We start from the raw sequence: 26,286 nt of genomic DNA, 5'->3' as shown, positions 1-26,286 counted from the left end.
TATACTACTCTTGCCACTTTTTTAAAGTTCAGAATTTTCCACATTAATAAAATTAAAAACAAAAAAGAAAACAAACAAACAAACAAAGCAATTCTACAGGGGGAACAGATGTCTGTGTAGCAGGTATGGCCAGCTGTTCTATATTTTGTGATCTTTGGTCTATATACATAAGATGCTTCGGAAAAGTGAATTAACCTATAACACTCGATTCATTAAATATTTAGTGTGTTCAAATCCTTGTTAAACCTGGACTGACCCTAATGTACTTCCAAAAGTTTTCAACTCTAAATGGTTACTAATATTGTTAATAATAATTTATGTTTTAAATACCTATTCAACTGAGTTCAAGTACTCGTTTGAGGAATAAAAACACGTGATTCCAAGTCAGCACAAGTTTGTAAAATTTCCTAAGAAGTGATTTGAAAGGAATAAGAGGTAGAGAAGTAAAAAATGTAAGTGGGAGAAAAGTTAACTGCTTAATTATAAGCATTGGCTATTTTCCGCCTGTCCTCCAGATCCAGTCTCCACCGTGCTCTGTGCCCAAGGATGCTGACTGCAGGAAATCTATCAGGGGACTCTCTTGCCAGGTGGCATCTGCCACTGGGAAGCACTGTCAGAAAATCTGAGGAAGAAACAAGAGACTGTTGGGGTGACCCTTGCTCACAGCCCCTCTCTGCAGAGTCGCTTTGATGGAGGGCTGGCTGCCAGCACTGTGTGCACTGTGGAGTGCTGGCTAAGGCTCTGAGAGAACTGGGGAGGCAGCTGTGTTTGAAAGTTTCAGAGTCATTGGAACAAAGGGCTTTGTAAAACCTGTAAGAACACAGCCGTAACAAGGAGAAGAAACCACTGAACACAAAGACTCCCAGGAATTATCCTGAGAGTCACAAAAGATCATTTACTTAAGGGGTTTCAGGATGGCCACAAAGGTATGAGCCTATCACTTGTCCAGAAAGATGTGACCTGTATTTTACAAATCCATGATTCTTGAACTTGAGATATCATAATACACCTATTTTTAGTTTAGAGGCATTTTATAGCAGCTACAATTGAGAACAGATGTAAATTGGTTTCAAAATGTTCATTAATCACGGCAACTCTCCACTAGCAGAAGCTGAGCGCAGTCACAGCACAGGGCGACACTCATCTCAAGGACACCCTGCAGGCAGCTTTACCTTGGGGGCATCACTGAACACAAAACTTCAATGAAACGAGTCCCATGTTCCATTAGTTATCACCACCCACAGATTAAAACACTATTTTATCTAACTTCATAATTAGGGTCAGAGTTGTTGAAAATGCACAAATTATTTCAAATTATGTCAAGTGTCAGAAACGCTAAGTGTTCAGACATACTTATTAAAATGTAAATAACTACAAATTAGGTCTATGCAAAGTACAGTATCTGCAAGCTGCATGGTGTTATTTGGTCGGAAATGTTATTTTTCTTCAGCAATTTCTACCACAGGGATTTCCTGCTAGAAAGGAGCACCTTTCCTCATTTCTATGATGTTGGAACACATCACCTCCCCAACTCCTGCAAGTGATATACATTGATTGATACGTTCTTGTTTTTGTTAAAAGTATTTTATTCTTAAAAAACACATCTCCTCTTAAGTTAACTTAAGATAAGTAGTATTGACACTGGTCTATCATCTGCTTGCTAGAGTCTAAAAAGTGCACCCTAAAGGTAACATCTATACTTACATAGTCTACCTATTAAGAATCATCAGATCATACAGGTGATTTGCAACGCCTATGTCCTCTGTGTAATACAGATATATCTCTGAATATCTTCTCATCCTCTCTTGTTTTAAATTCCCCTTTGTGAAATGTCAAACAGTTAATACTACCAATTCTACATTTTAAATATCTCTTGCATGTGGCTCCTTCACTTCATGAACACTACTTTGGCGTCTCACCATGTCGCATTCAGACTATTACCGCAGTCTGTTAATTGTCGTTGATGTCCATCTACTCCTCTGGAATCCCTCCTCTTCACCCATGCCGAAGCAACCTTAGCAAAGTCTAAGTCCCATCCGGTCACTTCCCTGGCAGCATTGCCCCCAGCCTCGCAGCTCCCTGCCCGCACACCGCAGCAACTCCAAGCATGCGCTTTGCACAGTGTGCGTAGCCACGCTCACAGTTGAGCTTTCCATTAATCTATGACCTCTGCCTGAAATGTCACCATCCGTCTTGTTTCCTGACAAACTTCTACTCATCCTCTAACATTCAGCTCGAACACTGTCTTCTTTGTACCCTCTCCATGTCCCATTGTCCTAATTCCTATTCCCCACTACTCAAAGAAAGAATTATTCATTTTTGCCTTGTTCCAAACTTGTGTTATTTATATCTATGCTGTTCCATACTTAACTACACTCTGTTTTGATTTCTTGTTTATTTACCTGCTCTTTGTGAATTGCAGTGGCTGGAAAAGTATCTGCCAGATATTCACTGAGTAAATGTTAACTGAGTAAACGATTAATGTGCCAAATAGATCAATAATTAAGGAATTTATTTGGAATTGTGAATATTGCTGAAATCTATTGGTTATCAACTTTCACGTAGGATGAAGATTTTGCAGAATAGAATGGAAAAATAAATATTTTGAGATGCATAGATATATACTTTTAGTGCTGATATAAAATTGTCACACAAATGAAAAGAGTCATTCTTCTGAGGCATAACTGTATACAGGTTATGCTGTAATCTCTACATTATTTCTCCACTCATATAAAGCCCAGTAGGAGTCATCTTGTAGATACTGTGACAGGAAAGAGACAGGTGAAGAAGATATACCAGTTTTTTTTTTTTTAAAGATTTTATTTTTTCCTTTTTCTCCCCAAAGCCCCCAGGTACATAGTTGTGTATTCTTCGTTGTGGGTTCTTCGTTGTGGGTTCTTCTAGTTGTGGCATGTGGGACGCTGCCTCAGCGTGGTCTGATGAGCGGTGCCATGTCCGCGCCCAGGATTCAAACTGACGAAACACTGGGCCGCCTGCAGCGGAGCGCGCGAACTTAACCACTCGGCCACGGGGCCAGCCCCGATATACCAGTTTTGAGCTGCCTCATATTTTAGTCTAGAAGTGACACGTTACCTCCACTCATATTCCAGGGGCTAGAACTGGAAACATGGCTCCAGTCTAGTTGCATAGGAAGCTGGGACATAGGAAAACATGTGGCTATGTGGTGATACTAAATGTTGCCTCCACAGGAATCGTACATCAACTGGAAGCAGAGTTCATTGTCTTAAATTTCATTTATTAAAAAAATTAATTGAGTGTCTAGAATGATCTAGGAGCTATGCTATATCTTAAGGAGATTTAAAAAAAAGGTGACCACACAAAGACTTTACGAAGAATGTCATATTGTGGCAAAGATAAAGCACATGCACATACTGGTACGAAGAAGCAATAGATTCATGACATTTGCTCAAAGAGTTAGAGGAGTTCAGAAGAGGCAATTGCCTTCTCCAGGAGGCAATGAGAAAAAATCCCCATGAGGAGTTTCTTAGTCTTGAAAGATGAACAGTATTTATATGGGACGGGATGGGGATAGAGAGTATTCCAAGCAATGGGAATAACATTAGCAAAATGTTAGCAAAGCTGCAGAGCACAAAAAGGAGGAATGTGCTTATTGAACACCACATTGTACAGACTACACGAGAGGAGGAGATGCGCGTAGAGCCTGGAACACCAGGCTTGAGAGAGTGGACTTTGTGTGGTGAGCAGACAGCTTTGGCAGCGGAGTAGAGAAAGGAAGGGAGCTCCATTAGCAGGCTGTTACCGTGGTCCAGATTTCTGCAGTTTATGCCCTGAACCAGTGGGGACGGGGTCCAGGAAGGAAGACAGAAAAAAGAAATGAGATTTAGAGACTGTATGTGGGAGGGGAAGGATGTGAGCCTGAGTTCCTCAAGTCCTGAAATGATGACTCTCCTTTGGTATTAATGAGACGCAGGAGTCAGATTTAGAGGAGTAGGAGATGTAGAGATTTAGAGGAACAATAAATTGTTTCATTTCCCTTATAAATCAAAGATTATTTTAGATCTTGTCCATACAATTCCTAAAACATCTGGTTGGAAAATAAAAAATTTGTTTATAATCTCACAACTTTATTTGTTAATTCAATATAAATGGAATCTAAACCTTTCTGTTTATATAGGGACTATCTGTGTCTTTTATGAAAAAAATGGTACATTTAAAAATTATTATGTCTGAAGACTTCGACTTTCTCTAGGTGCCTTTTTGGCACTGAGTATCAACAGAATCTTAATTTGCTACACTAAGTCATTGCTTCTTAAATCACTATGAGAAAGAAAACAGCACGTATAAGAAAAAAAAGAAACATTTTCACCATGACTATGCCATTAAAATAACAGGCTACAGAGAAGTTGGTATAAATACCAGATATAAATCATCAAATTAGATCATATTTGCTGAAGTCAACTGATCCTTGTACGATTTACATGATCCTTGTATAATCAAAGAAGGGGTGAAAATACCAGGACACAAATGTGGCTGCATCTACTTGCTACTGTCAAACAATAAAGCGAGAAGCAGAAGTTAGCCAAGGTAGGGATACACCAGCCAAGGCAGATATTTCTGGTTCTTTAGTATGGCCTGAATTTTCTTTTCTGGCCATAATTTTAGCAACTGCATCAGATAATAGCAAGCTACTAATGTCCAAATGTCTATGTATGTTTCAGTTATATGAGTATGCAATGTAGAAGGCAAGCCAGAAAGAAAAGATAAACAAATTATATCAAAAAGGCAAAAGTCCTATGGAGATTATGCTTACCTAGTACCTCGATTTAGTTCTGTCTAACCAGTAGGTTCAAAACACTTACCAGCTTGTTTTTGAGGCAGTATGAGCATAGCAGGAAGTAGACGGACTTTGGAGCCAGACCACCTCGGTTTGACACTGGCTCCTTCGCTGGTGGGCTATGAAACACTGGGTCCGCATTTACCCTTTCTGAGCCCGCATTCACTCACAGAGGTTTGGAGTTATCTGTACCACAGTTGTTGTAAAAACCACATACATCATTTCCCTCGAAGAACATACAATAGGCCTGAACAGAACAGGTGTTCATTTAACGTTGACTCCTCCCTCACCCTGTTTCACACTGATCACCCTTTTATAAGCCAGCCAGATGGGAACAAAGAACGACTCTTCTTCTTTTGAATTTTTAAAAATTTTGCCAGCCCAGAGTGTCCTGTTACAATTATTAAGTGAAGTTATCAATGTTATTGCCAGAGTGGTACTGCCAGAAACTCAGGCAAAAGATGTAAGGCTCCAGTCTGAGCCCAGAAGAGGCTATCGCTGAAGCAAGTGTACAAAGGAGACTGATTCTACAGGAGACCTGCTTCCATCCTTCCCTGTGCTACGAGGCAACTTCAGACACAAAATATTAACATTCTCACATAAGAAAACCACAATTTGAATTTTACTTATTTCAACATTCAGACATCTAAGAGGAGCAAGATCAGCTAAAGCAAGCTGTAATTATTAATAAAGAAATGAATCATTATGTGGGTTGGGGTTACATAATCCTAACTAGGGCAAAGGGGCTACAGAGCCAAGTTCCTTAGGAAGTTTGATTTGCCCAACTTAACAGAAGCTTGCTAACGATGACCAGATTTTAGAAGCTCCTAGCCACAGTGAGAGCACATCCAGACCTTGTGCCTGATTCTGAAAGGAGGCTAAAGGGGGAGGAGCTGAGAGGCACACAGGAGACTCCCCCAGATGCCTCCAGGTGCCTCCAGTGCACTGCCCCTCACACTTCCTGCCTGACTCTCACAAACACATGTGCTGGAGCTGAAACATCAGTACTGGGTCCCAGTCCCACAGGGCTCTTGGGGGAGCACAGTTATGAGCTCTGAATGTACTTGGGGGAAGAGAAGGAATCCCAATCTCCAAACTTTCAAATCCACCTCATTGTGAATTCTTCCAAAAGAGTTCACCCAACTAGCACTCAAAGATCAAAACTCCAAGAAATTAGTGCGCCCTCCCCACAAGTGAAAACATTCAGGGCTGTGTCCAAGATCAGGAGATGACAGCAGTTGAGGGTGAATGACAGTGCTGTTCCATGTGCTCGCCCAGCCCCTTCTGTTTGTGCATCAAGCTCTGCAAAGTGCTGTCTCTGAGTCTCACATTCTCAGGTTTATTATTCTCCAGACTGCTGGTGGCGTCCTCCTCTCACGACTTTGACCTTGACCCATAGGAACTTTTGCCACACTCCCTTGCTTCGAACCCAGCTGGCAAAAACCTGACTGTGTTACCTAGTGCCCCAGCCCCTGCCTTAATTTGCTGTGCCTCAGCCCCAACGCCTGGAGAAATCCAAGATTAAGAATTTATTGTGGACCCAAGTGGCCATAGCAAGCTTCTGGGAAGAGACAGAATGCACGTTTGTCACTAAAGCACAGGCAGCATCAGGGTAATAGGAACGAAATGGAGAGTTTCTAAGGGTTATTTTGAGTGTAGTGTATTATTTAATGATGGGCTCATTCCCCTAAGTGCTGTGGCTTAAGAAGTGGTCTCAGATGTCAGTTAAATGCCATGCAGAAAAAAGGATGTTAGACCCTGTGTATACAATGGATCTGTTTTAAGCAGGGCCTGTCTGATGGGTAAGATGAATGTGGCTCTCCATCTCTCAGTGTTTGGCACAGCTAACAGGAAGGGTGAAGGTTAACGAGGACTCTGACTGGCAAAAATACGTGTTTGGTGAAGAGACACTCCCAGATTCTGTAAGCAATATTCTATTTTTGCACCACTACAGTATAGAAAAGTCCTAAACAAGGCTAATTCTGTATAGCTACTCTGGAGTTTGAATATTGAAATCCTATCAGATGTAGAAACCAGTTTATTCAATTTCTATCTTCAGTTTTTAGTGTTTTTATCCTCCTTTTGCCATACTTAAAATTTCAATGGAGCAGCTTTTCATAATAGCCAAAACTTGAAGCAAAACAAATTTCCATCATTTGGAAAGTGGATAAATAAATTGTAATATTTTCATACAATGATATATTCAGAGTAATAGAAAAAACTACTAAGACACAAAAAAGTGGATGAATGTTAAAAATATAGTATTGTGTAAAAGAAATCAAAGACCAAAATTTTGATGTGTGTGATTCTATTTATATGAAATTCAAGAATAGGTAATACCATCGATGGTGATGAAAGTCAGAATAGTGGTTATCTCTGTGGGATTATTAGCTTAGGGGAAGGTGCTGAAAAAACTGTATTTCTCAAATTGGTTGGTGGTTATAGAGAAGGATACTTTTATAAAAATGTATCTGACTGTAAAATAATAGAAAAAATATATCCTGATCTCTGTCCCCAGTTCCTGGAACAGAGCTCCTAAAACTCTTGTAATTTCCTAAGTGACAAGAGCACTAGAAGCATCTTTTGTTCTAACATTTTGTCTTTGACTCCCATTCCTGATACAGATCAATTATCTATATTTAATGATCAATCATGCCTGTGTGATAAAGCCTCCATAAAAATCCCAAAAGTGTGGGGTTCAGAGACCATCCAGGCAGGTGCACACAGGGGGATGGCAGAGCGGTGGCCTAGAGAGAGTGTGGAAACGCCACACCCCTTCCCCAATACCGTGCCCTGTGGGTCTCTTCACCCGGCTCTTCATCTGTATCCTATTATATAGTTTATAATAAACCAGTAAAGCTAGTGTTTCCCTAAGTTCTACAAGCCATTCTAGGAAATCATCTAACCCAAGGAGGGGGCCATGGGGACCCTGACTTATAGCCAGCCAGTCAGAAGTACAGGTAACAACCTGAGACTTGGGTTTTTTTCGGGAAGACTGACCCTGAGCTAACATCCCTGCCTTTCCTCCTCTGTTTTGTATGTGGGACCCCTGCCAAAGCATGGCTTGATGTGCAGGGGGTAGGTCCACACCAGGGGATCCAAACCACGAAACCTGGGCCGCGGAAGTGGAACGTGGGAACTTAACTGCTGTGCCTAGGCTGGCCCAACAACCTGAGACTTTTGATTGGTGTCTGAAGTGGGGGCAATCTTGTGGGACTGAGCCCTTAACTTGTGGGATCTGATGCTAACTCCAGGTAGATAACGTCAGAACTGAATTGAATTATAGGACATCTAGCTGGTGTCGCAGAGAATTGTTTATGTAGAAAACCCACACATCTGGCGTCAGAAGTTTGTTAGTGGGATATTGGCATCTGAGTAAAGGAGAAACAAAGGATAGTTTTTCCAACTCAGTGACTTCTTCTGGTTTCCTCCCAGAAATGTAGAGACCTACAAAGTACCATGGCCTCTTCCTGAAATCTAGGAAGCAACAGGTGCCTTCAGGGAGAAAGGAGACGTGGACACGTGTTTACCTGGGGTAGAACGGCCAGCAGGACCGGTGCAAGAATCCCGCTAGAATAGCTGAGGTGGAGGGCAGTAGGGCTGGCAGTCAAGAGTGAAGTCCCTGGGAGTTACAGAGCGGGGAGGAGAGGGCTGCGGCCCTCTTGCTGGCTTTTTCCCCCACAAACCTGACCAGAAGCTGAGCGGGGAGACTCGGAGGTCCCTAAGAAAGCTCCCACAGGATGCAGCTGCCGTGGGAGGGGCGTGAAACCGTCCAGACGCATCTCCGTTCTGTCCTCTGTGGAACAAAAGCTTCCGTCTGGAGGGAGAAGAGGCACAGAAACTGGGGCCCTGGGGCACCGCTGAAAACCCACGCGGCTGGGGGAGGGACCAGGAGACGCCTCCACCCCTGGGAGAGGGGCGGGAATACAGAAGGACCAGAAACGCTGCTGAGGGAGGGGCAGGGACACTGGGGAAGACCCCGTCCCTGGCGGGGAGACGAAGAGCCGGCCCGAGACAGGCGGCGTGTGGGCGCAGAGGCAGCCTGGCCGCGCGGGGCAGCAGGCGAGCGTCCCGGGGAGGCGGCGGGGACGCGTGGGCAGACCGGGCCCAGCGGGCAAGCGCCCAGCTAACAAGCCCCCGCTGGCCGCGCCGTGCAGGCCGCCACCCTGCAGTGCCGGGGTAACCGCGGCCACGCGGCCGCCAGCTCCAGCCCACCCGTGCCGCCTCCCGGGGAGCTGCGGGGCGCTCGGCCCCTGGGGCTGCACGGGGAGCTGCGCCGCTCTCCGGCGAGCGGCGCAGACTTTGAATTCCTGCCTTCTTCTTTAACCAGAGAACTGAGTGGGCAGGGCACACATCCACAAAGTCTCAGGCGACACTGCCCCGCGGTGAGAGAGGCGACGGGAGCGCTGCGTGGCCCAGCACAGGACGAGGTCCGGGAACCGCGGAAACGCAGTGAGTTCGCACCCTCTTTTAGGCTTTCTCCAGGCATCCTAATGGGTGTTTACAAAATAAAGAAAAGCAGAAAAAGCCTTGACGTTTGCGTTGTAAAGCAGAGCTGGGGGAGGGAGCAGCGGCTGCTCAGGAACAGAACGCGCCAGACCCTTCCTCCCATCTCCCTGTGGGACAAACCCGGGATCCTGAGGTGGGGGGGGAGGGCTTCAAACACTGTCCTCTGAGGGCACGGGCAAAAATCGAGTGCAGCTAGGGGAGGAAAAACCCCCTGTTCAGGGAGCAGCAGGAGTGTGTGCTGAACTCGGAACTACGCGGAGACCCGAGGGAAGCGCAGCTCAGGCCGCCTTGCCCGCCTCAGACCGCGGCGCTCAGGACCACGGCGAGCTCCCCGCCCCACCAGCCGGCTAACTGTCTCTAGACTCTTCTCTGGGGTCACACATTGGCATTAAGGAGAAGGAGCCTGGAAGAGGGTGAAGACACAATTTCTTTAGCTCCCAGGGGCTTCCTGTATCCTGCTGGTCATCCTCAGCTTTCCCGGTTCCTCCGCTTTTCAGCTGAGCCCTTTTCCAGAGCCCAGCTGCATCCAGGCCTGGTGAGCAAGTCCTCAGACTCCCCTCTCTCTGCACGCGCATGGTTCCCACTAGTGGTTTGCTCTGGCATTCCAGCTTTCCGATGGGTTCAAACAGGCATCAGTTTGAAGTTTGGCCAGCTGAAGTAGCTACAGTAAACTCAAAGTAGACTTTAGAACAAGGATATTGTTCTGAAACAAGGCATCAAGTATTCAAGAAAATTTAATCCTGAATGTGTATGTCTTGAATAACAGAGCTTCAAAATATATGGGAAAAAAAAAAAAACCACTGAAAGAACTTATGAAAGGAATGGACCATCCACAACTGTAGTTGTAAACATTCATGTCCTCCCTCAGTAATGGCTAGGCAAAACGTCAGTCAGATATGGAAGACCTGAACACCAACCAGCTCAGAAGAAAAAAAACCTAATAAAAGAAACCTTAAGTGTAAAATATTAGAAATCATATAAGTATATTCTTGGATCATAATGGAATTAAACTAGAAATCAATAACAGATATCTGAGATAATCCCTACAGATCTGACAAACGCATTTCTTCATACAGTGGAATGTTGTTCAGCCGTTAAAAGGCTTTAGTGGGAACCTTTCTATTTTTATGAAATGTCCAGAACAGGCAAATCTCGAGAGACGGAAAGTAGATTGGTGGTTGGCAGGGGCTACAGGGAGGAGGAATGGGAAGCAGTGCTAGGAGAGAACATGTTTTCTTTTCAGGGTGATAAGAATGTTCTGGAATTAAATAATGGTGCTGGTTACACAATTTTGTGAATATACTAAAAACCATTGAATTACACATATAAAAATAAAAAGTAAACTAAAAAGATCTAATTTTTAGCAATTCGGTTCATACATGTGTGATCTTTCTAACTAAGCCATAAATTCCTCAAAGTCGTATTTATTCTTGCCTCTCAAGTCTGGTGCATTTGTCTTAATATATAAGGTCGATAAAAATGTCTGCTGATGCTGATTGACAGGTATGCTCATCAGTTACACTTACAGAGGCCCAAATCTATGGATACACAGTGTTCATTGCCAACATCTCTGTGGAAGCCGGTTAAATCATGCGTCTTTCCCCTGTCCAACTTCTGAACAAACAGTAAAACAAAGGAAAGGAGTGGCGACAACATATCACTTTAAGGACTGTTGAGAGGCTAAGGGGAGGAAATAGTGTAGTGGGAGAGCCCCAAGGCCTGAAAACTGGACCCCAGAACTTGATAGAGTTACACGTCCAGGCAGATGGCACTAAACTGGGGTGGCCCACATGCTTTCTTCAGGCAGGTTACTCTCAAGAAGAGTAAGGGTAGGAATGAGCTGAAGATAGCCAGTTTATTCTCCTATGTTTTTAGTATCATGTAAGTCATACCGCATACCTTAAGAAAGGGGAGGAGTGAGTAAAGTGGCTGGGTGCTATGGATATGGTGTCAGAGGGAAGAGAAGCAGAACAGAAAGATCAAGGACTTTGCCTGTCTTCCCTTGTTAATAAAATAAAGTCATTCACTAGAAGGAATGAAACTGTCGGAGAGCTAGAGAAAACGTTGAAGTACTGATTCGGGTCGTGGTGAAAGCGCTTTCTCTTCAGTCAGGCTTGTTCAGAACATAGTCTCCTCGCACGGTGTGGGAACATGGAACGATAAGACAGGTTTAGACCCTGTGAGTCCAGCAGTCTTTGCTCTTCAGTAAGTCTGGATCACAAAAGGCCACAGCAGCCATGGCAGGACAACAGGGTTAGTAACGCGCAAATACAAAATGACCGAACAGGCGTGCAGGAGACAGTGAAAGTCTGAAGACGCTGCCTTCACCTGGTGGGCATCCAAGAAGAGCCAAAGCAGAATCGCCCCTAACCTCAGAAATCTCTCTCAGCTGAAGATACGAGACCATCCCAAATTTCTGGTCTGGATAGTGGGTTTCTAAAACGAGATGAAAGAATGAGAACTTAACAATAATCTTTATCCAGTTTTTATTGAAAGAAACATTTATAAATATTTGTTTTATATGAGTGTCTGTGCCACTATTGGGAGTTTCATTCATTCATTTATTCAAGAAATATTTATTGAGGGGCTCTGAAGTATCAGCCAGTATAGTAATTTCCAGGGATAGAATGGGGACAAAATGGTGGCCTGGCCCTCACGAGACTTATATCCTAGAGGAGAAGATTATCACTAAATATTCACTTTAATAAATGTGTAACACAGAAATATTTTAGGTGCTAGGAAGAAAATTATAAGGAGCTCCTCTGGAGAATTATTTAGATTTGACTTCAGAGAAGTCCTCTTTGAAGAAATGATATTTAAAGAAGGCTGACTAGCTTCGTGAAAATAGGTCATTTCCATTGTAGCCATTCTAGTGCATATGTAGTGGTATCTCATTGTGATTTTAAATTATATTTCTTTAATGAATAATGATCTTGAACATTTTTCATATGCTTTCTGGGCATTCCTTTATCTTCTTTTATGAAATCTCTGTTCTGTATTTGCCTATTTTTATTGAGTTATTTGTCCTTTTCTTGAGGTGTAAGAGTTCTTTAAATATTCTGGAATCAGGTCTTTTCTTTTTCAGATATATATTTTGCAAAAAAATTTCTTCTTCTAATATTCTGAATCTTTGTGTCCCCCCCCCCCAAAATTCATATGTTGAAATTATACCCCCAAAGACCTCTGGAAGGTGCTTAAGTCATGAAGATGGAGCCCTTAGGGATGGGATTAATGCCTTATAGGAGAACCTCCAGGGAGACTCCCTCGCCTGGTCACCACGTGAGGACACAGTGAGAAGGTGCCAGCTGTGAGCCCGGAAGAGCGCTCACCAAAACACGATCCTGTTGGTGCCTGGATCTTGGACTTCCCAGCCTCCAGGAATGTGTGTAATGAATTTCTGTTGTTCATAAGCTACTCAGTCTGTGGTATTTTGCTACACCAGCCTGAACAGACTAAAATAACATCTTGGCCTATATTTTTATTTTCGAAGTGGTATCTTTTGAAGAACATAAGTTTTAAATTTAAAGAAGTGACATTTGTCCTTTTTTTTCTTTTGTGGCTAGTGCATTTTTGTATTCTAATAAATCTTTGCCTATACCAGGGATGAAAAGATTTTCTCCTGTGTTATCATGCAGAAGTTTATAGTTTCAGTTCTTACGTTGCAGTCTATGGTCCATTATAGGCTGATTTTTTGTACGATGTGGAGGGTTGAGATTCATTTTCTTACCATATGCGTATCCAGTTGTTCCAGCACCATTCATTAAAAATGCAATGCTTTCCCCACTAAAGTACCTTGGCAACTTTATTGAAAATCAATGTGTGTGGGTTTCTTTCTGGGTTAATTAATCTGTTCCATGGAGCTATGTGTCTGCCCTTGACTATTCTAGCTTTAGAGTAAGCCTTGAAATCAGGTAATGTAAGTGTTCCACCTTTATCAGTTTTCAAAATCATTTTAGCTATGCGTTGCCATAGAAATTTCAGTCAGCTTGCCAATCCCCGTAGAAAGCCCGCAGGTGTTCTCATTGGAACTGCACTGAATCTAAATCAAACTGCAGATCACTGGCACGTTAAGACACCAAGTCTTCCAATTCTCAACCCTCTTCATTCTGATTTAGATATTCTTTAATTTCTCTCAGCACTGTTTTGTGGTTTTGAGTCCAGTGGTCTTGTGCATATTTTGGTAAATTTATCTCTAAATATTTCTTATATTTTCATGGTATTGTAAAGGAAAGTTTTAATGTCATTTCCAAATTCTTCAATGCTAGACTATAGAAATAAAATTGATTTTTTTAGTTTAACCTTATACCCTGCAATGTCGCTGAATTTATTATTTCTATCAATAAGGACAGTTTTACTTCTTCAATTCCAAGCTGTGTGCTTTTGGTTTGTTTTTTTCTTGTCTCATTGCACTGGCTAGGACGTCCACTACGATGCTGAACAGAAGCGACGGCAGACATCCTTGCCGTATGATCTCAGGGGAAAAATGTTCAGTCTTTCGCTATTAGGTTTGATGTTAGCTGTAGATTTATTATAAATGCACTTCACAGGTTGAGGAAATGTTTTCTTCTACTCTGAATTTGTTGAAATTCTTCTACTCCTAGTGTCATTAGGAGGCATTAAGTTTTGTCAAATTATTTTTCTGCATCTACTGAGAAAATCTCGTGTTTTTCACTTTATTCTGTTAATATGGTAAACTCCACTGATTGATTTTAAGATGTCAATCCAACCTTGCACCCTGGAATAACCCCTTCTTGGTCATGACCCATCTTATATATTGCTGGGTTTGACTTGCTAATATTTCATTGAGAGATATTGGTCAATATTTCATTTTTTTATGATTCTTGTGATAGGGCAATGCTAGACTCATAAAATGTACAGTGCCCCCCTTATCCACAGGGGATATGTTCTAAGACTCCCAGTGGATGCCTGAATCCACGGATAGTACCAAACCCTTATATATATTATGTTTTTTCCTATACATACACACCGATAATAAAGTTTAATTTATGAATTAGGTACAGTAAGAGATTAACAACAATAACTAATAAAAGTGGAAAAAATTATAATAATATGCTGTAATAAAAATTACCATAGATCTTAGCAACCTCAGCGTACAATTTTTTTTCTTTCCTCATTAAGTCAAGAGTTTTCACCTTTTTACTTTTATAAGTAAGCACTTTGCGGCTTCTCTTTGGCATAGCCGAACTGCCAGAATCACTACTCTTGCGCTTTGGCGCCGTTATTAAGTAAAGTAAAAGTACCTAAACACAAGCACTGTGATGCCACCACGGATGATCTGATAACCGAGATGGCTGCTAAGTGACTAATGGGCAGGCCACATGCATAGCGTGGATACCCTGGACAAAGGGATGATTCACGTCCCAGGTGGGATGAAGCACGATGGCATGAGATTTCATCACACTACTTAGAATGGTGCACAATTTAAAACCGAATAATTGTTTATTTTGGGAATTTTCCATTTAATATTTTCAGACCACAATTGACCATGAGTAACTGAAGCGCAGGGAGTGAAGCCACAGATAAAGGGGGACTCCTGTACTGGGAGGCACACCCTTCTCTTCTCTTCTCTGAGAGAGTTTGGTAGGATTGGTAGTATTTCTTCTTTAAATTCACAGAATTCAGCAATGAGGCCATCTAGGCCTGGAATTTTATTGTGAGAAGGTTTAAATTCACATTTTTAAATAAACATAGAGATATTCATATGTTATATTTGTTCTTGAGTCTTTTTGCTAATTTGCATCATTCAAAGAATTTTTCCAGTTAAAAAGCTTTTTGGTTTACTGATCAGCTGTTTTGTATATTTCCTTATTATCTTTTTAAGGCCACGAGGGTCTATGGTGATATCCCCTCTTTCATTCCTCATATTGGTAATTTGTGTCTTTTCTCTCTCTCTCTCTCTCTCTCTGTCAATCAGTCTAGCTAGAGTTTTGTTAATTTTATTAGTCTTTTTAACAACAAATGGTGTTTGATTTTATAGATATTTTGATGTTTCTCTGTTTTCTATTTAATTGATTTTTGGTTTCATCTTTATTATTTCTTTTATTCTGGTACTTTGGGTTCAGTTTGCTCTCCTTTTTAAGCTTCTTGAGGAGCAAATTTAGATAATTGACCTTAGAAATTTCCTTTCTTTTAAAGTTATACATTTCCCTTTAGTCCTATTTTACTGGATCCTAAATGTTTATATGTTGTGTTTTCATTATTATTCAATTCAAAATATTTTCTAATTCTACTTTGGGTCTCTTGTTTAACCCATTGATTACTTAGAATTATGTTGTTTAGGGGCCGGCCCTGTGGCCAAGTGGTTAAGTTGACACGCTCTCTTCGTTGGCCCAGGGTTTTGCCGTTTCGGATCCTGGGCGTGGACATGGCACTGCTCGTCAGGCCATACTGAAGTGGTGTCCCACATGCCACAACTATGAAGGACCCACAACTAAAATACACAGCTATGTACAGAGGGCTTTGGGGAAAAGAAGGAAAAATAAAAAATAATAAAAATTAAAAAAAAGAATTATGTTTAATTTTTGAATACTTGGGAATTTTTTAGTTATCTCTTTATTACTGATTTCTAATTTAATTTTATTGAATCAAGAGAGAATAGCTTGCATAATTTCAAGCCTTGTAAATGTATTGAGCCAAGATATGACCTAATTTGGTTAATATTTTATATATACTTGAAGAGAATATGTATTCTGCCATTGTTAGCTATAATATTCTAGAAATATCATTTAGGTCAAAATGGTTGATAGCGTTGTTCAAATCTTTTCCATTTTAATCATTTTATGTCTAGTTGTTCTATCAATAACTGAGAGAGAGGTAATGAAATCTCCAACTATCATGGTGGATTTGTCTATTCCCCTTGCATTTCTGTCATTTTTTTTTTTCCTTCATGTATTATGAAGCTCTGTTTTTAGACACTTTTAGCTCAGGTCTTCCACAAAGCAAACATCGAGACATGAATATAAATACAAAAGATTTATTGGTGGAAATGCCTATAAAAGATAAAGAAGAGAAGGTATGAAAAGGCAGGGAGAATCTTCAGACCATGAAACAGGTCTAATAACTATCATGGAGAGAGGGGAGGAAGGCACATAGGGTAGAAAAAGTCTTAGATAGCTGTGTAGTACCAAGGAAGGTTCAACCAGACTGATGAGGAAATCCTTAATCCAGTGTTTCCCATTGGGGGAATTCTATATCCCACAGGAATAGGCTTATCTTAAATCCTCTGCCATGCTTAGTCATTGGCTTGGAGCAGCCTCAGAAAGCATGATCTCTGTGCAAGCAGAGGTGGGTCCAGGGGACAGCAGCTGGGGCCTAGAGTCAATATCATGGGGCATTTTCCTCTGGTCTTCTTTCGTCTGCTAATTTCAGCACCTCTGTCATTTGTGAGTTTGTTTCTATTGATTTATTTTTTTCTTGTGTTCGTAGGTTATACTTTCCTGATTTTTTGCATTGCTAGTAATTTCTGATTGGATACTAAGTATTGTGAATGCCAAATTGTTGAATGCCTGGAATTTGTTATTTTCCTTTAAAGAGTGTTACTATTGGTTTTGGCATTTCTTGTAGATCAGTTTGATCTTTTCATGGCTTGTTTTATGGTTTTGGTAGGGAAGATCTAGAATGGCCTTTACCCTAGGACTGGCTTGGCCCTACTACAAAGGTGACCCCTCTGGGGCTCTACAGAATGCCTTTGGTATTCAATAAGGCTATAAGTAGCACGACAGGAAACAACAAGTGTTGGAGAGGATGTGGAGAGAAGGGAACCCTTGTACACTGCTGGTGGGAGTGCAAACTGGTGCAGCCACTATGGAAAACAGTATGGAGATTCCTCAAAAAATTAAGAATAGATCTACTGTATGATCCAGCTATTCCACTGCTGGGTATTTATCCAAAGAACTTGAAAACACAAATTCATAAAGATACTTGCACCCCTGTCTTCACTGCAGCATTATTCACAATAGCCAAGAATTGGAAGCAAGCTGGGTGCCCATTAAGGGACGAATGGATAAAGAAGATGTAGTATTTATACGCAATGGAATACTACTCTGCCATAAGATATGAGGAAATCCGGCCATTTGTGACAACATGGAGGGACCTTGAGGGGATTATGCAGAGTGAAATAAGTCAGAGGGAGAAAGTCAAATGAATATGATCTCACTCATAAGTAGAAGATAAAAACAACGACAAACGATCACATAGATACAGAGACTGGATTGGTGGTTACCATAGGGGAAGTGGGATGGAGGAGGGGAAAGGGGTGATCAGACTCATGTGTTGTGATGAACTGTAATTAGTCTTTGGGTGGAGAATGTGATGTAGTTTACACAGAAATTGAAATATAATGATGTACACCTGAGGTTTATATAATGTTATAAACCAATGTTACCACAATAAAAAATAATAATAATAAAATAAAACAAAGGATTCATCCCTCCAGCTCATGGGAATTCAAGCATCTCACAGTCCCATATGAAGTCTGGAAATTGTTTGGTTTAGAGTTTTGTGATAGTCATCCTTTGTCCAATTTCATGGTGTACATGGATCCCTACTCACCAAAGCCTCCAGAGGACCCCATGCAGGTTTCTTGAGCTCTTTTTGTGTGTAACTCCCTCCTCTGTGGTTCTCTGCTCTGCAAATTTCAGTTGCCTTTCTGAAATTCAGCCTTTGTCTCCTCGGTTCAGCATGACTGCCTTGATCTAGGTTTTTCCTTCCTGCACTGCAGCCTGGAAAATTCTTCCAGCTGGAGCATAGGGCTCACCTCATTTGCCTCCCTTCTATCTGGAACTGTAATCTTATACTCCCTGCATGCCCCAAATGTTTTCCCACTGTCTTCATTGTTTATCACAGAACAGTGAGTTCGGTGCCCCAAACTGTCAAGACCTAAGAAAGAAATCTCACCTAAGGATTTTTATCAAGAGAGTGATATGATGTCATTTGTTACAGTTCTTCCCCCTCATTGGTGGCAGGAACAGATACTGACACGGTTAACACAAGTAAAACTAGATTAAATGCAAAACAAATGCACAATACATTTTAGAAGCTGTTAAATCATCCATGTACTATCTTGTTCCTTAATTGCCTGTGTGACAGGCTTATCAATCTTGCCAGATTGTAAGGTTCCTGGTCCTTCTTCCCTTCAGTGCTACATACATCCCGAGGAACCCAATAGAGGCACGCAGGTAGATAGACTGTGCTCAGCTGAAGGGACCCGTTGTACAGTCCAGTGCTGTGAAAGGAGTCTGGCTCTCCTTGACACCTGAGTGGATTATCCCCATCTTGGAATAGCAGCAGCATTGGCAGCAGTATGATGGAAACAATAAGAGAAGCCCTTCAAGGTCTTAAAGAGAAAGACTCCACATCAGAGGCACCATCTGAAGATGAGTGCTGCCATCACAGAGTGGACAGTTGACTTCTTATCTGTCACCTTCTTAATTAGAATACAATAAAGTAGCTGCATCTTACTTTTTGATTATACGTACCACACACGTCCTTTTATACATCCAGCATAAAACATGCCGATTGAAACGAGAACATTTCACGGAAAGTGCTCCTTCAGGCATGGTGCCACACGCAAAACAACCACCCTCTTTCAGTCTCACTAATTCATAATATCTGAAGGGCATTTATTCGTAATCTCTTTGCATTCATTGTTCCATTGTTTCTTTTCATTGTCAGCTCTATAAGTTAGCTGGGCCAGAAGTGGTTACTTTTGTCTGGTCTCAATAGAGGAACCCCAACTTCAGCAAATTTAAAAAGTGAATTTTATCAGAATTATTGTCATAAACAGTAGAGATCCTGGCTCTTACTTCTCCTTACATTAGAGATAAACATAATAGATGCCCAATATGGATTAACTGACTGGTTGGTAACTGATTGGCTCAATGCCACGTGGTCAATTCTATGCAGATCCAGAGCCAAAATATTTGTTGTCTCAACTTAAACTTCAAAAATCTAACCAAAATTGCATAACTTCCTCCTACAACAGAGGCATTTGCACTAAGTCTAGGCTATATGTGGGTGTACTAAGAAACAAAGATGAAATTGTCTTCTTTTTATGGTGTTTTAATGTTTCTCCCTTTATCACCTCCATTTAAACAGAGATCAAAATGGAAATAGGATTGAAGGGGATAGAGATAGAAAAGAGAGAGAAAAATGCATATGTTCTCTCTTCTTACTCTTGGCCCACTTAAGATTTGTTTAAGGAAAGAGTTCACAAGAGCGAGAAAGCAAGTCAGAGCCTCTTTCTTGCACTGTAAACAGATAGACAGACAGCGGGACTGTGCTTGGAAGAAACAGATCTGTAGAGCTGTTCCATCCTTAGATGGCTAGTGCTGAATTTTCATCCCCTCAACTTGTTGTGGGCATTCCATGTGGAGCCTATAATAGGGTCCTAGCTTTCTGAACTTCTGTCCAAAGTAGAAGGAGGTCTTAGCCTCCTCATCTATCCGTGTGGCTTCCCCCATTCCTTCCTCTGAATCCTAAGCCCTCAGTTCTGATGGAAAATTCTAATTAAGTATGAAGATAATTTATCTCTGGTTATTATTTTGTTCCAAGCTTATGCTTCACACTTTTGGCTGATGCGTCTCTGCTTCTGGTAGATTTACTGAAGTAATAGCTCTGATTCTTCACTCCTTCAGAAAAGAAGCAGAGCCTTTTCTACATTCCTTAAATCTGAGACTACCTTGTATCTTGCTTTAGGCAATAGAAGGAGGGGAAGTGACATAGTGTCATTTCTACACCTACGCCTCAAGAGGTCGTGCGTGTTTCCCCTTACTCGCTGTTGAACATCTACCTCCATGATGAACATGCCTGCGCCAGCCTGCTGGAGGAATATGAGAGATGGATATTAAACAGGGCTGAGGCATCCCAGTCATCCCGGGTAAGGCCACCCTAGCTCAGCACCTAAATAACACAGCTGACCTCAAACTTATGAGCAAGCTCGTCCAAGATCAGCAGAACTACTCATAAGACCCGTAGAGTCATGAGCAATAATAAATGGTGGTTGTTTAAGCCACTATTTTGGGGGGTGTGGGGAGAGTGAGGAAGATTGGCCCTGAGCCAACATCTGTGCCCATCTTCCTCCATTTTTTATTTGTATGTGAGATGCCACCGCAGTGTGGTTGATGAGCCATGAGTAGGTCCACACCCAGGATCCAAACCTGTGAACCCTGGGCAGCCAAAGTGAAGTGTGCAAACTTAACCACTGCACCATCGGTAAGTCGTTATGTTTTAGAGTTGCTTGTTATACATATCTTCAATTATAGCGACAGATAACTGATATGCTGTCATCATCACGTGTGTTTAGAGGTTCATTTGTCATTATGGATATACGTATATCTCACGGCCAATATAAGTAATTTCCTAACTTTTCATATCCACAAAGAAAAATTTATATTCACCTACAATAGTTTCAAAAACACCCTGATTGAAGACGGAAATACCACACATCTGCGTTGGGTAAAACAATGGGACCTCTGATGAGCTGGGGATCATCCACAAACCCTTTTCCTCCACTTTCCTAGGTACGTCGTGTGCACTTTCACTCATCTGGCAATGTTTGTGAAGTACCTACCACACTCACCCATGAGGGCGGCACACAGAGTCTGTCCTGAGCTCTGCTGAGGCAGCTCCACAACCGCAGTCCATGACTTGACCAGAGGCCGAGTTGAGTCCAGGGATGCTGAGCTCCCAGGTTCCTGATGTTGCTTGGGAATGTTAAGGCAGGAGTCAGGAAGCAAGCTCTCCCTTGGTCGCAGGGCGTCAATCAACTATGCACTTCCTTAGCTGAGTCATCTCAGCAAATCGTGAAGTTAGTAGAATCAATCTAAACAAATTATAAAACCAGAAGTTGCTAGTGTTAAATAGCAATGAACCAGCAAGCAGAGGCTTTAGATCACAGAAGGGACTTAAATTACCTGACACCTCACCCTATGTGTAAACTAAGGTCATAAGATGCTTAAAACACTTTCCTGGAAACTTAGTCTCCCCTGCTCTGCCTGGTGGCTAACACCACAGTGCTGGCCCCAGTTCCAGAGGGAGCTACAGCAGTTTGGGTGGGAGTACGTTTCTCTGCAAGTCCATGAGCAACAACGAGTGTTATCCTGGCCTAATAACAGGGCAATTTAATCTCAAGACCCAGAATCTGGTGAATATCACACGTCTGAGGCAAGGGAAAAGTATTAGTCTTTTTCTCTAGTTAAAAACATGAAGAGTTTCTGTAATGAATAATAAAATGGTTAATGCTTGTCTGTTTACAGGCAAGAGGCTCTTTCTAACTGGAAAACAGCTAGAGCAACTAGTGAGGTACTTAACTCGAAAAAATTAACGAGGGCGATCTCGTCAAGATGGCGGCACAGGCAGACTCTGAAGTCACCTCCTCCCATGAACACAACCAGGTTACAACTGTTTTTTGAACAATTAATTAGCCTGGAGAGTGAATTGAAAACTGGATAAAAAGAAACCCCACAACAAGGGACAGTGCTGACTGAGGCAGAAATTCCTGCTGGAGAGAAAAAGCCAGCTGCAAGAGCAGTGGAGCTTCACAGCTGGCTGGGTGGGAGCCATCCTAAGGTACTCAGCCCTCCCTGGAGAAGTGGGGACCTTAGCAGGGCCCATTACCACCATAAGCATCCTTCAGGCTCAGCACAACTGAGACAAGTGTCCTACTATCTGGCTTCGCTGGCTATTAACCACAATGGGGAACACCCCCAGGAAAGCTATTGACATAAGCAGAAAAACTCAGCTCTTAAAGGGCGCATGCACAAATTACCTGTCTCAGAAAGCAGGCTAAAATCACCAGAAAGAGAGAGGCATAGTCCTTTGGTGAAAGGAACTCACCTGTTAGGCTGTGGGTGCATCTCGGTGGGAGGTGAGACCTCTCCAGAGACCAAGACATTGGTGGCGGCCACTGTTGTGACCTAGTACAGGCATGCTGACACAGACACTGGAAGACGCCATTGGAATTCATCCCCTGGCCTGTTAACCCAGGGTCTGCCCTGCCCACCAGAGTGCTGATTTAATCCAGCTCAGCCAGGGCAGACAGCCTGCCCTATGGACTGGTCCCAGCCAACAGCAAGTCCTCAGGCTACTTGTCAGCCTGCATAGACCTGGTGCCTCGATCCTCTACAAGTAGGCTAGTGTGTCCACCTCTGTGGGGCAGGGCCTGTGTGAGGAGCAGGTGAACTGTGGAGGGCGTTGGTGTAGAGTGTGGAAGCCTCTACAGTGGGGTGACTGGAATGTTCCATGGGGTCAGGAAGTGTGCAGGGGCCAGGACTGTGTTGACAGTGTGTGTGGACCTGTGGGCCATGGGGCTTATCAGTGGCAGAAGACCTGTGCTTCAAAAACAGCCAAAAAGGGGTTCAGCCCCACCTTCCAAAGCCTGAAACAATTGGGTGCTCCCGTGCCTGGGGCCAGCCCCACTCAGTTGCAATCCTAGGAGAGCTGACAACAGCCTTGCAGGCTTGAGGCCAACAGCAACTGTAAACCCCTGAGCCTAACAACCAGCCACACTGGGTACCTACCCAATTAACAGGAAAGCTGCAACAGGAATGTGATATTAGACTTTGTAGCCAATGGTGCTGGAGCTCCCCAAATCCAATTTACATACAGCTGGCCAGGGAGGGAAAGACTAGATTCCCTGGGTACCTTCAGTAAGAGCAATCCTGCCACAGCAGAAGGATACAAGTAGCCCACAAAGGGGTCACTTTCAATCATTTGGACTGGTGACAAGAGGGAAGCCCACTGCTGGGCCTCAAAAGTTGTCTCCTACATAAGGCCACTTCTCCAAGATTGAGAGACATAGTTGCCTCACCTAATACTTAGCTATAAGCACAGAGAAAGAGGCAAAGTGAGGAGGCAAAGGAATACATTCCAAGCAAGGGAACAGGACAAAACCCCAGAAAAAAAGCTAAATGAAACAGAAATAAGCAATCTACCTGACAAAGAGTTTAAGCAAAAACTCATAAGGAGGGGGCCAGCCCCATGGCCAAGTGGTTAAGTTCACATGCTCTGCTGCAGTGGCCCAGGGTTTTACCAGTTTGGATCCTGGGTGCGGACATGACACCACTTATCAAGCCATGCTGAGGCGGCATCCCACATGCCACAACTAGAAGGACCCACAACTAAAAGTATGCAACTATATACTGGGGGGTTTGGGGGGAGGGAAGGAAAAATAAAATCTTTAAAAAAAAAGCTCATACAGATGCTCACTGATCTTTGGAGAAACTGGATGAATTCAGTGAGAACATCAACAAAGAATTAGAAAATACAAATAAGAACCAATCAGAAATGAAGAATTCAATCCTGGAAATGAAAAATTCACTAGAGGGACTCAATAGCAGAGTGGGTGACACAGAAGAAGGGATCAGTGAGCTGGAAGAAAGTCTAGAGGAAATCACCCAAGCTGAACAGATAACAGGAAAAAGAATTGAATGAGACAATCTAAGGGAACTCTGGGACAATATCAGGTGCACTAACATTCATATTATACGTGTCCCAGAAGGAGAAGAGAAAGACAAAGGGGCAGGGAATGTATTTGAAGAAATAATAGCTGAAAACCTTCCTAAAAGAATTTAAGAATATGCCTAGAGTTAAAAAATGTTTTCTAAAGAGCCACATCTGCTCTGCTATCTCTAGCAACCTCTGAGAGATAGTGTCCCTGCCACAACCATCCTAAAGAGATCAATGTTACATTTGAGCCATTAAAAACAAGAATGTGCCAACTGCATCTTTTAATCAGTTTAGCAAATAGAAGGCTGAAGGTAGGGCCCCGGAGCTTAGCAGACTAGCCACCACCCGCCCGCCTGCCCGAGGAAAGAGCACCTCCTGTGACCCAGTTGGTGCAAATGAGGGTCCCTGAGAGTCATCTTTGGAGGAAGAGAAGATTCTGGGTGTAGTGGACTGGTTCAGAAACTGAGTGTAACCAACCTCAGGAGTCGATCCACTTTTGCTTTGTGTCTAAGGCACTAGGCATGCCACAAAATTGGATTTCTATGTGCCAGACTGCCGGGGTCCAGCCTCGCCAGAGTCCAGGTTCCCGCGGGAGAGATGGCGTCGGCGAACTGAGGGAGGGGAAAATAAAGGGGACGTGAGACTTGGATTGGTGTTAGCAAGTCCAACTTATTTTGGGGACAGAGTACACTTATATAGGAAAAAATCACACGAGGTGGTCTAACTATTGTCATGGGAACAATAGATGAGGGGCAGTGCGTGACTAAAGGTAACAATCAAAGGTGGTTATCTACATAGCAGATGTGCAGCATACATATCGATTGTTTAGGAAGAGGTTACATAGTTTCAGGGTCTTCAAACAAGTTAGGAGGACAGCGAGTATATAATTAACGGAATATAGACCCCCTCATCCTTGGGGGCTGTTCTTTGTTCTTTGAGATATGTTTATTGCTAGTTCTGCCTGTTTTTACAAGGCTTCCAGGACAGAGGGAAGACGTTAATCAGTAATAGGCTTTAGAAAGGAGGACAAAGGATTCTGCTTAAAGAATTATGTTCCCTGGAGAAGTGCCTTGCACGATTCTCCTTCCATTGCCAGACCTTGTCACAATACAATGGTAACTAGAGGGGGGAATGCTTCCCACACCAGACATTTTAGAAGCATTATCTAATTTAATCTCTCCAGAAATCCAGTGAGATGGGTCTAAATTTATCCCTATTTTAAAATAGTAGAAAATGGAAACTCAGAGATGTTAAATGGCTCGTCTATGACCACACAGTAAGAAGTCAGCCAAGCTAGTATTTACATCTTATCTCAGGCCATCCTGGTGTCCTGACTATGCTATTGAATTGTTTTCTCCATGTCACCTAATATCTAGCTTTTTTTTTTTTTTTGAGGAAGATTAGCCCTGAGCTTACTACTGCCAGTCCTCCTCTTTTGTTGCCGAGGAAGCCTGGCCCTGAGCTAACATTGTGCCCATCTTCCTTGACTGTATATGTGGGATGCCTACCACAGCATGGCATGCCAAACGGTGCCATGTCTGCACCCAGGATCCGAACCAGCAAACCCCAGGCCTCCGAGAAGCGGAACGTGCGAACTTAACCGCTGCGCCACCTGGCCGACCCCTAATATCTGGCTTCTTAGCCTAACCCTACCACACTTCCCTATGCATACATTTCTCTTCCACATGCACGTGGGCCTTGCTACTTCTGTCTGGACAGACATCACTTCCTTGCCTTCAGGTGTTGCTCGTGCAGGTGTCCTCATCCATCACTTCACCCCTATCTGTTAGACACTTACCCACTTCCCATTGCCCTGTTGACATTCCTCTGCAGCGTGGAAACGTCTCAGTTCTTCTCCCTGCTTTTGGTCCCCACACTGTTGGTCAGTTCCTCTTCACAGTTGACCAGAGCACCATATTGCTGTAGCGTGTACAGAGTTTGGATATTCTGTCCACCTTAGGAGCCCATCAATCCTTGAGGGCAGGATCTGTATTTGACTTTACTGTGATCTCCTCAGCACAGTGTCATGTGCACAATAAGTGCTCAAGAAATGTCTGTCGGATGGACAGAAAACAGGTAAGATTCAGGCCCACAGCCATGTAAGACTCTCACTCTTGCACCTCATCTGATTTGTTCACTGTGGTATCCGCAGAGCCCAGCACGGCTCTTAGTACATGATAGATGCTTGTCAACTGTTTGTGGAATAAATGAATGAGCGAATTTAATTATCCTGAAGAAGATAAACAAGTTACTGCAGCCCTGTGTTAAAATTACAGAGCTACTCTGATCTGGTCCTTGGCCCTGCCTCTTATTACTCTCAGACACTAACCTCTCAAACTCTCTCATTCTTCTTCTCTGAAGTGGTGATAACAGCATCATCTACCTGGCCAAGACAGTGGTGCTCGCTAAGCTGCCCACATGCTTCCCTCCATTTCCCAGGCTCCTTTGCAGTTTGCCTGGGCCATGTGACTTTCTAGCCAATAGCTTGTGAGGGG

Source organism: Equus asinus, chromosome 26 (genome assembly GCF_041296235.1).
Source record: "Equus asinus isolate D_3611 breed Donkey chromosome 26, EquAss-T2T_v2, whole genome shotgun sequence".
Lineage (NCBI taxonomy): Eukaryota > Metazoa > Chordata > Mammalia > Perissodactyla > Equidae > Equus > Equus asinus.
This window is presented reverse-complemented; position numbering follows the sequence as displayed.